The 15,963-nt window shown below is 35.4% G+C and overlaps 1 long non-coding RNA gene and 1 pseudogene across 2 annotated transcripts; one reads left to right on the forward strand and one right to left on the reverse strand.

Annotated features, from left to right (window-relative positions):
• The first annotated feature begins 680 nt into the window (after positions 1–680).
• Positions 681–2,639, forward strand: LOC148698222 (uncharacterized). The gene is made up of 3 exons (XR_015960359.1): positions 681–1,155; positions 1,277–1,731; positions 2,408–2,639. It is a non-coding gene; the product is annotated as an uncharacterized LOC148698222 (long non-coding RNA).
• Positions 2,640–9,775: 7,136 nt separating this feature from the next.
• On the reverse strand, positions 9,776–12,882 carry LOC137716160 (omega-3 fatty acid desaturase, chloroplastic-like; annotated as a pseudogene). Its single transcript, XR_015961005.1, has 8 exons — positions 12,360–12,882; positions 12,109–12,173; positions 11,924–12,016; positions 10,871–11,061; positions 10,687–10,767; positions 10,538–10,577; positions 10,182–10,289; positions 9,776–10,081 (listed from the first exon to the last, which is right to left on the reverse strand). The product of XR_015961005.1 is annotated as an omega-3 fatty acid desaturase, chloroplastic-like (transcript).
• Between the last annotated feature and the right edge of the window lie 3,081 nt (positions 12,883–15,963).

Below are 15,963 nucleotides of genomic sequence, written 5' to 3' on the forward strand. Positions count from 1 at the left end.
GTTGGTGTAATATAGGGATCACTTACGGCTTCTTCAAGGTGCAAACTAATGTGGTAAACGCTAGTATCGTTGTTATGTACATAAGAACAATGCTAAACACGGTCATCTTGCAACGATACCAAGGGAGATTTCCTTTAACCATGGTGATACATGTGACAATATTGTCCAACCACATTACAAAAATCTTTAAAAAAAATTGTGTGCATGATCAAATTAAACTGACATATAAAGTATAAACAAAACACTAATTCGGTTTTTTAAGGCACTAGATTACTGACTAGAGAAGGATTGCAATCTAAACCTTAATAACTGTGACGATTTGTCCCTAATTTTTCATGTAATTTCCTTTCTGAGTATGTAAAATGACGATTATGCCCTTTTTGGCAAAGCGGAATCCGACGTGGACGTTTATTGTTCGGCTTTTAAATTATTTTTCCTATTATCGTAATTAAATAGTACTTGTTATTACGAACGTGTGAGCGCGAGTTAGACTTGAATCGGATTTGTAACGAAGAAGTTACGCTTAATTAAAGTACGCTAACAACGGGTAAAATTGTACACGCATGTGCGAATTAATCAGTGTTCGTGAACAATGTTTTGGATAGGGTGAGCTAGATATTTTGTATTTTTAAATTATGTAAATTTGGACCCTTTCCTACTTTAAAAACTGGTGCCTCACTTACCACACCAACCAACCACACCTTTCTCCCTATTTTCTATCACCCAATCAGAAGCCCTCTCTCTTGTCCAATCAGAAACTCTCCCTCTCTCTCTTTTTCTTTTCTCTCTCATCGTACCTCTCTTCTCTTTGCAACAACAAAGATCATCATCAAACATCATAGATCGAACTTTAAACCACCACCATTGTATTCCTCTAATCCCCACAAGTCCATCAGTACGAGTTGATTTGAAAACGAACGAGTATTGAATTCCCAACTCGGAGCTCCGAATCGGATCATGTTTCTCCAGGTGACTTTCCGTTTGAGTTACAAGGTTTTGGAAGGTTTAGAAACAACTACAAAACTCCCCGAGGTCCTTAGCCTACGTTTGAAATGAAGCCAACGTGTAAACACGCGGCTTTGGGACGTTGGAATAGGGCTTAGACATTTGAGCCATTTTCAGTGTATTTCCATCCACTTTTTGGACTTTCGAAAGGTACAAACTTGTTCTTCTCTTCCCAAGCTTCATTTCCATATAAAGTACAACGAAAATGGTTGAGAAATGAAAACGATATGAAGTTTTAAAGTTTTTAAGATAATCCGGCAAAATTTTTCAGATTCCGACGAACCAGAAGGCGACGACGGTGACTGGAAAATTGGAGAAGAAGGAGAATATTCCATTAAAGTTGAGGAATATTCTCATGCCTTTACTGACGTTGTTAAGGTAATGTCGTTAGACTTAACGAAATATTCCCTAGGGACCTGCCATCGCTTGCGGGCGTGTGACCTGTACATGGCACACGTGTCGCAAGCTGGTGATGCGTGGAGGTGTGTAAGGGCGCGTGCCGCTTCGTGGCGGCACGTGGTCGACGTGTACGGGTCCGTAACGTCGCGTAGAATGTTTTTGTATATTTAAACCCTCCGTTTAAGAAAACTATTGGGGAATTTCCTAACCTTTTCATGTATGTTTTAATTAATTAATTACTATAGTTGTTTCACATATAGAAGAGAATTATCCCGAGGAGGTACGAGGTCAAGCAAGGCTAGGAGGCTACGATTCGACTACGTATCAGTGAGTGGACATTTATTTTTATATATATACTATATATAAAGTTTTATGGTTTCCACAAATGTTTTTGGATTAATATTATGCTTATCATGCCATATTTTATTTCATTTTAAAAGTGCTATTATATTGTTAAGATTTATAAATTGTCATGGCATGTTCATATACGTTTTACCTGCTCATCATGCATACTTGCACTGGTGTAGTACTTGCCCCGGGCTAGGGGCAAGCTTCATGTGTATGTTCACATTGCACTGCACGCTCACCTTGGATCCATTGTAGATGCCAGTCCTGTCCTAGGTTGCAATAGGCAACTAGGACTCGTATGTGATGCGCCTAGCGCCAATCTTCACGTGATTGTGGTAGTAGAACGTATATTATGATTACACCCAGTCATGTTCATGTCAGAATTTCTCTGCATGAGCTCGTGTGTTAGCATAGATTGATGAGCACTTGATTTTCTTATGCCATGGTTGAGATATAATGATTTGTTGCTTTTTTGGAATTATTGATGGATTACATTTGGTTTCATACTTATACGTAGTATGATTTTCTGGAAACTATACATGTTTTACAACGAGAGGTTAGTATATTCAGAAAATAAATGTGTTTCTTCTGAACAAATGTGTTTCATAAACCTTTGTTTTTGCTCACTCACACCTTCTGTTTTTCGCCCATCCAGGACTTATTTGAATCATTTATGGCGTACGAGGGATCTCTGGCGATTCTGACATCTACCCAAATAAATGTAGGAGCACATTTCCGGTTGTGTAATAAGTATCTTAACTAGACTTGATTGCTCTACTTATATTGTACTGTCATCTATGCTCTGACTACTTATGTTTTATGGGTTCTTCCCACTACTGCTTATTCTCTTTATTAGTTTAATAAATTCTAGCTTCAGTTTAAATTTATCCATATTTTTTTTACATCACTTTTCTTTTGGTTATGTCACTTTTGGGTGTCGGCCAACGTCTCTCGACTCTAATCGGAATGTGTCAATAACACTATTTAACTAGATTAATTAATTAGATATTTAACTCGCAGTAGATTTAGCACATAAAAAAGGGAAGCGAAGAATAAAAAAAACAGTGTGAATGCATTGGTGCTACTATCCAAACATTTGTAAAACGTCTCAGTCTGTAATTAAACAAATAATAATTACCATGTTAAGAAATGAACAAATATTGCAAATTGCGAAGCAAGACATCTAAGATAAGTAAATTAAGCAAGATACTGGAACCCAAGACTCATCTTTCTCAACATTTCCATAGTTCTGAATCTTCTGATGGTGAGTCTGTGGCTAGCTAATGTACGTAGTAATATTTCTCCCTGCAAAATTATATTATGTGATGGTGGCTTTACATTGTAGCCAGGGTCGTCTCTGAGATTTCGGGGGTCCTGTGCGGAATTTATAAAAAGGCCCATTTTTAAGATAGTTTTTATTTAAAAAAAAAAAGTAGGACAATATATTGGTACTAGAAAATAATAACTTAAATCAAAACAACCTTTAGGACTCACTGATTGTAAGTTTACAAATGTCATTAAGTAAGTAAAAAGAGTTACAAACATAACCTTCACTAAATAATAAAAAAACATTTCAATCTTAAGCAACTAAATAAAGAAAAAAAAAAGCTTCAAAAACTCTAACTTTAAAGTTTCACTTGAATATATAGCATTATTATATAATAAAATTGAAAAAAAATTGTTTTTTAAGATGTTATTGGCACTCCTACTAGCTTATTGTGCACTCCAAATTTTTATATTTAGAAAGAAAAAAATTTACACTTATAAAAAGTACACTATAAGATTTCAAAGTGCTAATAAAAGTATATTTTAATATATAACATTATTACATATAATTATAAGATACCAAAAATTTTTAGGGGCCCTTCAAATTTAGGGGTCCTGTGCGATTGCACCTTTCGCTCTCCCTCAACGCCGCCTCTAATTGTAGCAACCGTTCAGAAGAACTGAACAAGATCATACTATATATTAAGCAATTAGGTTTTATAATAGATAATTGATTTTAAGTTTACTAATGTTAAACCCTAAACCGTATAGAAGAGAATATTGAAAGATTAGTGGCATAGTCACAATCATTACTTAACCAATTTGTTTCGATTTTTAAATTAATCAAGTCGAGTCGCTCAAATCAATTGACTTCACTTGATTAATTTAAGGGGTTTTTAGAGATAAGGGCTTAAATAAGATGATTCTTAGAATATAACCTAGAAGGTTTTCTATATATTAAAAAAAAATATATCTTTTTTTTAATGTACCACAGCATGTCACTTATAACAATATCACAGATTTTGTTACCGTTTACATGAATCTCATCTTCATTTTCTATAATGACATCCACTGTCAAAGTTTCAGAAACATAACCATAAATTCATTATCACCTAAAAATGAAAAGACATGAACGTGAAAGCAAACATTCAATTGTACCTGTAATCAATGAAAATTTTCAAATAGGCAACTATGTTCCTTTTGGTATGATACTCTCATTAAGAGCAATTCCACCGGGGAATTGATAGGCCGACACCCAGCCCAAAAAATGACCCGGCACCCAGGCTTTCCCCTCCAGCCCAGCAGATAAGCTGACACTCAGCCCAAGCTAGGCAAGAGGCCGGCTCAAAATAAACAGACCCAGATGCCGACCTATCTGACGTAAGTCGGGCCATCAACCGTGACAACCTTCGATTCTGAGCTGCAGCATAACAGAACAACGATAAACAAACCTATAAAACAACCCGGCAAACCAAGAAAAACCCATATCACAATTTGCAATATCGAGCTCAAGAAATTAATTTTCTGAAAATTTGGATAGAAAAAGGAGGCCACCTTCCAATATAACCCATGAGGAAGAACTGGTTTTTATGAGATTTGTTGGCTGTTTGGTTGATTTTCCAAGAAAACCCAACTGAGGATGGAAAAGGTGGGCCTAGGAACCTTACTGCTGCTGCGGTGTTTCATTTTTTCTGTGGGGAAGACTAGAATAGTTCCTTAAATCCAAATGGGGAGGGAGGGAGGGAGAGAGAGAGAGAGAGAGAGAGAGAGATGCAGAGGGAGGTTCCAGGGGAGCGGTGCGACATGGTGAGGTTTTGAGGGGGAAATGGAGCGGTGGATTAAATGGGATTTAATAAAATTGATAATATTTTAATAAATCAAATTATTATTTTATAATAAAAATTAATAATATTTTAATAAAATTGACTAGGCTATTTAGTTTTTGGGGTGGAGATGTTCTTGGCCTATTACTGTTCATTGAGGTCTATCACTGTTTACTGAGTGAATAAATGCACTGGGTGCTGGTACAAAGTCTTTAGGGGTGGAATTGCTCTAATCAGTATTTTAGTTGTTACTACCTTCTGGAATGGGGCTATTTGAAAATCTATTTGAAGCCACGAATCACTTGTAAGCTTCGATTTGAAGTTATTTTTTGAAAACCCCGCTCATCAATTTTTTTTTTTGGGTTAATATTAGTTTACTACCCCGAAGTTTTTCAATTTTCAACATTTGATAGATAAAGTTTTTTTCATCCCAGAGTGGTACCTAAAGTCATAATTTTGGGACACTTTCTTAGTTAAGTCAAGATTGCTATTAAATCAGTCGTTAACTGGTGACATGACATTCACGTGGACAATCACTGGGCGGCACATATCAATGTAGGTCCCACGTGGATATTAAAAAAAAATTAAAATTTTTTTTTAAAAAAAAAAGACGTCTTCTTCCTCAAACCCCCAACCCCCCTCCCTTATCCCTCTATTCTCTCCTCTGCACCTACCCAACCTCTGCACATCCATCATTCCCCCTCCATCTTTGACTCCACCCACTCAACCTTCATCCTCTTCGACGGCCCCGTGAGCTTGAAGGAGCATGCCCCACCTACAAGATTTAACGACAAATCTCGAGAAAATCAACCACAAATATGGAGAAAAGTAGCGGATCGAGCCGCATTCGCATCTCCAACTTCATTCTCAAGCCGATTGAGCTCAACCTTAATCGGATCCAAGTGGTGCAAGAGGTTTATGAGCTCGTCGCCGTCCATACTAGACTTCCTGAATCCTCTCCTCCATGGTGAGCTCTTCCCCTCATTAAACGATTCCGACACTATACCGATGGCGGCAGTGTCCGTTACTCGTGAGCCGATGCGGGGAATCGAAAATGAGATGAGGGTTAGGTGGGTGCAGAAGAGAGAAATGAGGGAGAAGGGAGGGAGGGTCGGGGGGTGGGGTGTGGCGGCGGTGTCCGCTACCCGTGAACCGGTGTGGGGAGTCGAATAGGAGATGAAGGTTAAGTGGGTGCAGAAGAGAGAAAGGAGGGGGGGGGGGGGGGGTGAGGGAATTGTGGATGTATAAAGGTTGGGTGGGTGCAGATGAGAAAAAGGAAAAAGAAGGGAGGGAGGGTCGAGGGGTTGAGGAAGAAGACGCCCATTTTTGTTTTTCAAATTTTTTAATTATTTTTTTATGTTTAATGTTTTTCATTTTTTATTTTTAATAGACTCTTATTGACATGTGGCGCCTAATCATTGTACACGTGAGTGCCACATCACCAGTTAACGGTTGATTTAACAGCAACCTTGACGGATGTATGAAAGTGTCCCAAAATTATGACTTTAGGTACCACTCTAGGATGAAAAAAACTTTATGTATCAAATATTGAAAACTAAGAAACTTTACGGTAGTAAACTGAGATTAACTCTTTTTTTATGTTCTTGATATTTATTCAAATTTGGAATATTGTATAACCGGTTTCATTGTCATACTTATGAAAGCTCTCATAACGATATTGTGTAGAAAATGCACTAATTTACATCCAAGATATGTCTTAACAAGACATGATTACTTTACAATGCATACCATGTGTTTGTTGAAATGCCTATGTGGGGATTTTGCTTTGTTTGGTTCTATTTACATTTAGGTAAGGACGGTTAGGTTTGCTTGATTCGGTATGTTTGGTTATGTGTTGTAAATAATAATTAGGTACGTACTAGTTTAGGTTCGATAGTTTCGGTACGGTTAATTAGGGTTTGATTTCAATTAGGTACGTTATATAGTTGAGGTCCAAGAGATTCAGTAGGGTTAATTTGGTATGGTTTGTATTTTTTATGTTTTAGTCCATTAGGTTCAATAATTTCAGCATTATTACTTCGTCGAATGTGTGGGTACGTAAGAAGGGATATGATTAAGAATGAGGATATCTGAGGTAAAGTAAAAGTGGCAACAATTGAAGATACGATGACAAAAAGTCAGTTAAGATGGTTTGGAAACAAGAACCAAAGACCTACAGATGCTTCTGTTAGAAGATGTGACTGTGAGACGGAGGCTCAGGGGAAAAAGGGGAGAGGAAGACCTAGGGAAACTTTGAAAGAGACTATAAAAAAAGATACAGAATACTTGAAGCTAACGATGACTTGGCACAAAACCGAGCACAATGGTGTTTAAGGATTCATATAGCCAACCATACTTAGTGAGATAAGGTAAGTTAATTAGGTACGATTTGGTTTCAAATCGTTCGGCCTTATACATTAGTTATGATTCGTCAAATATTTGGGCCTTATACATTAGTTATGACTTGTCAAGTCGTTAAGCCTTATACATTAGGTTCAATTGATTCGGTACAATCAATTTGGTATGGTTTGTATTTTTATGTTTTAGTTTATTAAGTCCGATAGTTTCAACAGTATTACTTCGTCGGATGTGTGGGCACACAAATTATGATTCGTTAGGCCTCATACATTAGGTACATAATGTTTTCAAATCGTTAGGCCTTATATGTTAGTTATGATTCGTCAAATCGTTAGGTCTTACACATTAGTTATGATTCGTTAAATCGTTAGGCATTATACATTAGGTTCGATTGATTCGGAACGGTTTGTATTTTTTATATTTTAGTTCATTAGATCAGATAATTTCAGCATCATCGATCCGTTAGGCTTCATACATTGGTTATGAATTGTAAAACCTGATGCTTTACAATTTTTTTTGTGTTTGAATCCACCTGATGACTTATTTACCCATCTTGTTGTAGTCAATGAAATTACACATATTACAATTACCTCATGCCGTCATGTTATGAATCCCACTGGTGGCACGAATATGGCTTTCTAAATCATGCAGGTTTAGGGTATCCCCTATTCTTGAGTCCAATTTGTCCACTACAGGGTGACTCATCCTACGTGTATTGAATTCTCTTTTCATTCAAATTGTTTACAATTTACATGTATTAGTGTTTAATATTCATTTGACAACTCAGAGTTGATTGTGTTGTGGCTATTATGTACTACATGGAGCATTTAGCAGAGGATGACCACAAAAAAGGCATTTTTGAGGTAGGTGAACTTACAATGATGATGACAAAGATCATAAGCATGTTGTTGAATGCACCGATAAAGGGGTGCATTTTCGCTCACTAGCCTCAAGTGGTGATAATGCTCATCATCTTACTTATTATCATTGCATAAGTTTAAATGGATCCAATGAAGATAAATAGGATAGTAAGCATCACTATCACTTGAGGATGGTGAGCAAAAATATTCTCCCAATAGAAAGATGAATGAATTAGTTAGAGCCTTTTGTAGCCAAAAAGAAGTAGTTGGAGTTTTAATTACATACCATCAACGACAATAGTACGTTAGCATTGGAACATCTTTGTGGAAACAAGAATTATTGTAATTTGTTTTTTTTTTAAATACATATTTACGAGTGTACTTAATAATGATTCTATATCTGGTATGAATGAATTTTCTTATTTGGTGATGATTCGATCAGTTTGTTTGGTCATACTTCGGTTTCTACCTTCTGATGCCTAGTGTTTTGATCACTTAGTAATCTGTTATGTAGATCTTAATGTATGTTAGTTTGTACCTACCTGATGCTTATGATCTTGGCAACTTGTACCCGATGCCATTTGCTTCTTTTTTGGTCACTTCTGATATAAGACAAATTCCATTTGTTTGTTGTATTAAAGAAAAGGAAAAGAAAATTTGTTGTCTTCATTTATACAGGCACACACGAATTATTTAGAAGAGAGTATTGCACATGTTACAGTGGAAATTACAAATCTCTAATATTTTTGGCATTATGAGACAGTCAATGAATTTCATTAACCTTTGTAATAAGCTGAATGAAGGCCATAATTGTTTTTCACACAACATAACCAATCGTAGAATCGATCGAACCCAATCGACCGTGCCTAAATACATTTGTAATAGTCAATGTGATTTAAGCATGATTACAAATGACCAAAACAAGACACAAATTCAATGAAAAGTAAATCTTTCTTCAAAACTCTCTCATAATAACCAAATGAAACATAGTTCTAACAAAATTAACTAAAATAACCAAAAGAAAAAAACATAGTTCTAGTGCCAAGATAAAATAAAAAGATAAGCTCTCAAATGTGGGCTTCACATGTGCAGAAATTATGCCGTCCAAGTTGATGACACCTCCCACATGCTATCGGCCTTGATTGTTCGCCAAAAGATTTCATCCTCTCAAACTTCGGCCTCCCAAAATTTTTGGGTCAATGGTGGTTCCACTCCATCAATATCAGGCCTGCCAATTTTTGGAATTGGATATATTAGGAAGGCGTTAGAATGCTTGTAGTATTCAGCAATGTAGAAATCTTCAATATAGTCATAAGGATTCTCGTCATCCTTATAAACATAGCCACTGCATGCTCATGCAAAAACCCTTTGATTTGCTATTGATAACATGATGTCATGAATAGAAACGCTTTTTCAAATATTATCTAAAAAATGATATTTTTTAAGAATTAAAATGAAAGTTATCTGTTAATTTAAAAATGGAAACAAATTGGTTAAGTAGTGATTGTGACTATGCTACTTCCACCACAATTGGTTAACATTGTATCAATTACTCATTAGGTTAATTTGTTAGAGAAGTCTGTACAACCCTTTTAATTAGGGTTTGAATCCATTTCCTCGTAGACAAGGAAACGACAAAATTATTTTTCATGTATTCATGTCTAAAAAGCTTAATTTCAAAATTCAGTGACAAAATTAGAGCCTCAAATAGAATAATTATGTAGAAACTTCATAATATATATTTATAAAAATATGATAATGCAGAAACTTAAAACAACACACAACAACTAGGCATTGCCTTCATTTCTCCACAACACATTATATCCCAAAATGATTAATTAGACTTATTCTTGAAATATTTAAGACGCTGAGGATCTGTATGATAGAAAACAATTCCTCCATGGTCACTGACATAGTTATCTTCATTGAGGCTTGTAGCTAAGATCTTGAGCAGGTGAAACGGAATTGGCCCTGATTGTTTGGGCTCACGATAATACTTCCCTAGAATCGGCTTACCTTCGTCTGCAAAAGAAGTTGGTATGCATGTAAACCAAATGTTACAGAACAACTGCAAAGACACAAAATCAGTAAGCTAGTTCATCAAGTGATAGCTAGGGATCACTTACTGCTTCTTCCAGGTGATAATGTGGAATTTGAGAAAACAGATGGTGTATAACATGGGTACCAATATCATGATGGATCTTGTTAAACATTCCGTAATCACTGTAAACTACATTTTAAAAGATAAGGTTGGTACAGAGGAAGAGGAAGATGATAGAGAGAAAACCAGAGAGATTGTATTGATTGAATGAAGAAAATGTATACAAATGAACTTAATGAAATAATAGCTATACAATCCCTTATATAGCCATATATCTCAATTACAATAATATCATTCTAACAATACTAACAACTCCACTACTGAAATAGTACCATGTGACATTTCTGTTATTACTAAATATTTCTGTTATTAATCACGATCAACGGTTGTAAGCCCTCCTCGCAAGTAACTCCATTCCTGCACCAAAAATAAAATAAAATAATGTCAGCATCTTAATAAACAATTGTTATGTACATAAACACGATGTAAAACACATCTACTGACAGTATAAACAGAATATTTTTACCTTGCCGCGATACCAAGGGAGCTTTGTCTCGTAACCATGGTGATGCAAGTATGTGACAATGTCCAACCACATCACAAAAACCTGTGAAAATATAGTGCATGATCAAATTACAGAAAACAAAGTCCTAATTCGATATTAAGGTATTATATTACCAACTAAACAAGACTTTTAGAATCAAACTCACCCAATAAGGAACAAAATATAACTTAAGCATTTGAATAGGGCCCTGCAAAATGGAGAAATACAAAAGCAAAGCAGCCACTAGAACAACAGAAGCAGTTGAAGTTATAACATCTAATCGTTCATTTGGGGAGAATAGGCCACTGCTTGGATGAAAGTGAGATGAGATCCTTCTTTACCAGGAGATCTATAAAACTGCATTAGCGGACAAAATAAGTAAAAGTTAAACAACTAATGATCAAGTAATAAAACCCTTTGTTGGAACTTGTGTTATGTGGGACTGCCAGTCCCACATCGCCCATACATCCTTTACACTAACTCTTTACAAGTGAGTTCACTCACTTGTAGTTTGAAATGAATTGGTCCAAAGCCATGGACCTTAGGCCTTAGACTTGAAGGGTTTGGGTGTATGTATTAAATATCAAAGATGGGCCTTGGATTTTTTGGGTGTATACATACACAAGTTACGTTTTTTATTTTTTGGATTCAGTTTTTTCCGAAAGGATAAAACTGATTGAACAGTTACGTTCAGTTTTTAAATTGATTGAACAGATGCATTATGTTTTCTTTTTAAAAAAACTGATAAGCATGAACGGTTGGATAAGTTCAAATTATGCCATTATATATATGGCAATAAAATCAGAAACTATAATTAATTTTTTCCATATTCATTCCTTCATATTTCGCTGAGAACCACACAACCAATTCGCCAAGAATCCAAGTTCGAGTGCAAGAACTTGGATTAGATAGTTGTATCCTGCAAGATAGACGTCCATTGAACTGCTGCACTGAAGTAGGGACGAATTTCTGTCTTAGGAGATTGCTTCTGCAAGCCTCTATCTTCAAGAAACAAGTCAGTGATTTGTGATTTTATATATAATCTCATTACGTGTTTATTTTTTAATATATTGTATTTGTCGTTGAGTTTTTTATATTTGAAATAAAATTGTGCAAATTGTTATATAATATACACTTGACATTTGATTGGTTATAACACCCTTAACAAAATTGTTTAACTAGCTAGACAGATTAGTCCCATAATTAAAATAACTCTCACCAGGTAAACAGGATAAGCGAGGAACGGAAAAGGAATTGTGAATCTCAACGTTTTTGTGCTATTATCCAAACTTTTGTAGAGGGACTCAGTCATCTAAAATAAATAATAACCAAGTTAAGAAATTGAAATATTGAATATCAACAGAAGTTACATAGCAAGAGAACTAAAATACGTAAAATACGTACAGGAACCCAACTCATCTTTCTCAACATTTCCATGGTTCTGACCGTGAGTTCAGTGGCTAATGCTCCTGCAAAATTAAGAAGTAATGTTGATAAAGTACCGTAATTTAAGAAATCAAATTTATAAGACACATCGTAAACAACATCACTAACACGTCCATCTTCTGTTACAAACATGATCATTTGCAACATAAACATATTATATATTATGTCAAACATGGTGACGTGATCAAAGAAATATATCGAAGACCCACCAGCCATGATAAGGTACAAGAACGGAAGAGGGCGAAATGTGTCCGACAAAACTATTCAGCAAGCGAGAGTCTGAGAAGCTTCAATGGCCACAGTCATGTCCGATAACAAACACAGCCCAAAACATGGTTCCCTGAGCAACCCAGTTACCCAGTAGATTGGCCAAACATACCAACTGTCTGAGTATTTGGCTATGGCTGGCAGTACAAAACTGACCAAAAAATCCCGAACAACATAACTCAAAGACCTCTATGGATTCTTTACCCAGCAGTGTTTGGGGATTTTTAATAAAAAAATTTAATAAAATTTAATAAAATTGAACGGTGGAGGGGCACTTGGGTCAAAATCAACTTGGTCTCCAGTTACAATAGTTTCCATTTTTCTGCAACCAACTAAGAATTTTTAATAAAAAAATTTAAAAGAAAATAAATTTACCTTAACTAAAACTATTTGATATTTAAACTATATCCAAATTTAAACTACAAGACATAAAAAAAAATGAAGGAGAGCAACTTACAGTAGAGACCCTTTGAACCCTTTCGACTCTAGGTATTTCTGATTTAAGAAGTTAGCTATATTTATATGTGCTTAGGCTTATTCAGTTACTTAAAGAGAAATGCTAAGGAGACTTTGAAAGTAAGATTTTTTATGGACTCTCTGTTACCTCATGTATTTGACATAATGTTAGCACGGAAAATATGCCAAAAATATAAAGTGGTGGATAGTCCATGGAGAGTTTCACTTTTAATAAAATCTCCTAAGCATTTCTCTTCATTTCAAATGGATATGTCAAAATTTATTTTATTAATATATAAGGCTCATAGTTATATTAACTATTAATAAATAAATAAATAAATAAATAAGAAAACTAATAAAAATGACTTAAAAACTTTGAGTTTTAATCAAAAGGACAAAAAATTGATTTTAGTTCACATCTTATTAGTTGTCAATAAGGCCCATGCATTAAAAAAAAATTAAATTAAAATCATTTGACTCCATTTTTGTTTGCTGTTAAAAAAAAAAAAAAAAAAAAAGACAGCTAGAAAGCGAGGCATCAAATGACTTAGCTGCCATGTCATATATGACATCTTCCTTGGAGAACACCTTGATGTCTTTTAGTCCTAGTTGATGTATTTGACATCTCCTTCGAAAATGATCTAATTTGAAATCTTCATTGAAGATGGTCTTAATATGTAGTTTAGATTAGAAAGAATAATAATTCTAGGAGAAATGTTAAGGGGACTCTCTCAAAGTGGGACTCTCTATAGACTCTGTACCACCTCATGTTTTTCGTACAATGTTTTATAATGTTGGCACAAGAATTGACATTAAATTGTGACATGGCAGAGATTCCATAAATAGTCTCATTTTTGAGAGATGTGAACGCATTTTATTAATGATGTAATAAATTTAATCTAGAATATTTCGAGGATTTTCCTTTTGAACTTGTACCTTACTGCCAATTTCTCCCTTTGAATTAATGATTTTTAATTAAGTTCACTACTATGTAATGGAGATAAACAACTTGCATTCAGTTGATGCATCAATGCATGCATGTAACATGCGACATCTCATATGTATAATATCATGTGAACGTAAGAAACCATACGAAGGCTGACGAATACGCAGACTGACCATGACAGAAATTGAATGAAAGGAGTTGGGAGGTTCTATCATCTAAAAGTTGAGGATGATGTGAAAGAGACTTTGGTTAAGATCGCCAATAACGCAACTTGGAAAGGGATGTGACTCACAGATAACTAACTAACCATCAAAGAAAATGAGTGATAAACTCCACTTGCTGAAACAGTCGTGGGCTTAGCAATGGAAGAAAATGTTGGACAAACTTGTGAAATGGACCAGAAAAGTCGGTAAACAGCGTCCGCCTTCTTCTGGAAAGATTTATTAACATGAGACGTTTCAAAGTTAGGGTTCAATTCAACTTTGGTGTTTCAATATTATAAGTCAGGTGGCATAATTAACCTAGTTGCTAATGGGACCCAATCAACTTGTACTTTCATCGTGTTATTCAAAGTTTGAGACTGGGTGCCGAGAGATGTCAAATCAATTTATAGAGATGTCAAATCAATTTATTAGGTTGTTAATAGATATCTATAAAGACTTGTTTAATTTGATATCATCATATATAATATGAAGGTGAGATTGATAGTGATGATGGTGTAAGGTGAAATCGAGGGGTGTCAATAGTTCGGTTTGGGGACAAAAATGTTATATTCATCCTCATAACAATGAAAATTAACATATCCATAATCACAAATTAACCATCGGGTATTATCTATAACCATATCCACAGAGTAATGAACTTCCCATTGATTAACAGTTTTATCCATCTTAATTTAGCACTTCTAGTCGGCCATCTTAATTTAGGTTAATTTGTGGCTAATACAGTAATACTATTAAGCATTAACTAGTAGGTATGTGGTGTTAGGAATCTACCAATTCATCTAGGACCCGAATACTCATTCTTGCTAGAGTAAAAGAGAGGAGGGAATGTGAAAGAGTAGAATAATAGATCTATGAAATATTTACTTACATGAAATAGAAATTAAGGACTAGCTAATACGATTTTTTTTCCATACTTCTCATATCTTTAAGTTCTTTAAGTTCTCTAATTTTCTCATTCTCTCATTTCTGTTAAGTAAACATGTTCGATCTTGTTTCAGTATATAGGGTGATTATTAGTCCCTAACTAGCTACTTAGTGTCACTTGTTAGGAGTCATTATGTGCCCGCCCTTTAAAGCATTATTTGGAGTGTTGGGGCCTAAAAATTGCACATGTACGTCTAATTACATCAAAAAGACCTATTGTCGTAAGATATTCCAAGTCAAGCTTAAACACATGCAAAAGTGTGGATCGAGAATATTTACAATAATGCCATGCTAATAAAATAATAAATTAGGGAATAAGCGTTTGTATAATCACACCAAACCCATGCATATTCACTACACCAAGCTTTGACACAATATTATTGTCGTGTACAAATCATGCTAACTATGATACATGATTGCTTAAGCTTAAGCAACGTGTTAGGGCTTGCCAAGTGGATCGTGATGTGGATGGTTACGGAAGTTTATCAGGTTTATGTGGAATCAAGATTATGAAAGACTTTGGGCTGCTTGTGAGCACCACAGATTAAGGCCCACAACTTGAATCCCACGTAGGTGAGTTTAGGAGAGAACAAACTAAGTTTCCCTTTCCTTTAGCAAACCAACTAACCCAGTTAGGAAGATACCAGAATCCAAAGTCTCTGGTTCACGTGAAAGCCTAGTGTAGGGTGTCCGCTCATGAAGAAAGAAGGGATATTTCCCTTCCCAACTCACGCAGAACAACGATGATGGAAAACAAGGAGGCGTGTTGCCAGAAGTAGCGGCTATGGAAAGCTAACCAGGGAAGAGGGCGCTCTAGGCAGATTGTGCGATGCAGTCTTCATAGGAGCAAATGCGTTCATCAATGTTATGCTAAAAAGGAAAGTTGTAGTTGCGCTAGGGGGAAATAGAGAGAAAGACTTAGCCAAAACGAGATGAAGTAGAGAAACCAAAGGATTTCCTAGGGAAACCTAGGAAAGATACCCTCCACCTATAAAA

This window comes from Pyrus communis, chromosome 3 (assembly GCF_041283825.1).
Source record: "Pyrus communis isolate YQ-2024b chromosome 3, ASM4128382v1, whole genome shotgun sequence".
Classification (NCBI taxonomy): domain Eukaryota; kingdom Viridiplantae; phylum Streptophyta; class Magnoliopsida; order Rosales; family Rosaceae; genus Pyrus; species Pyrus communis.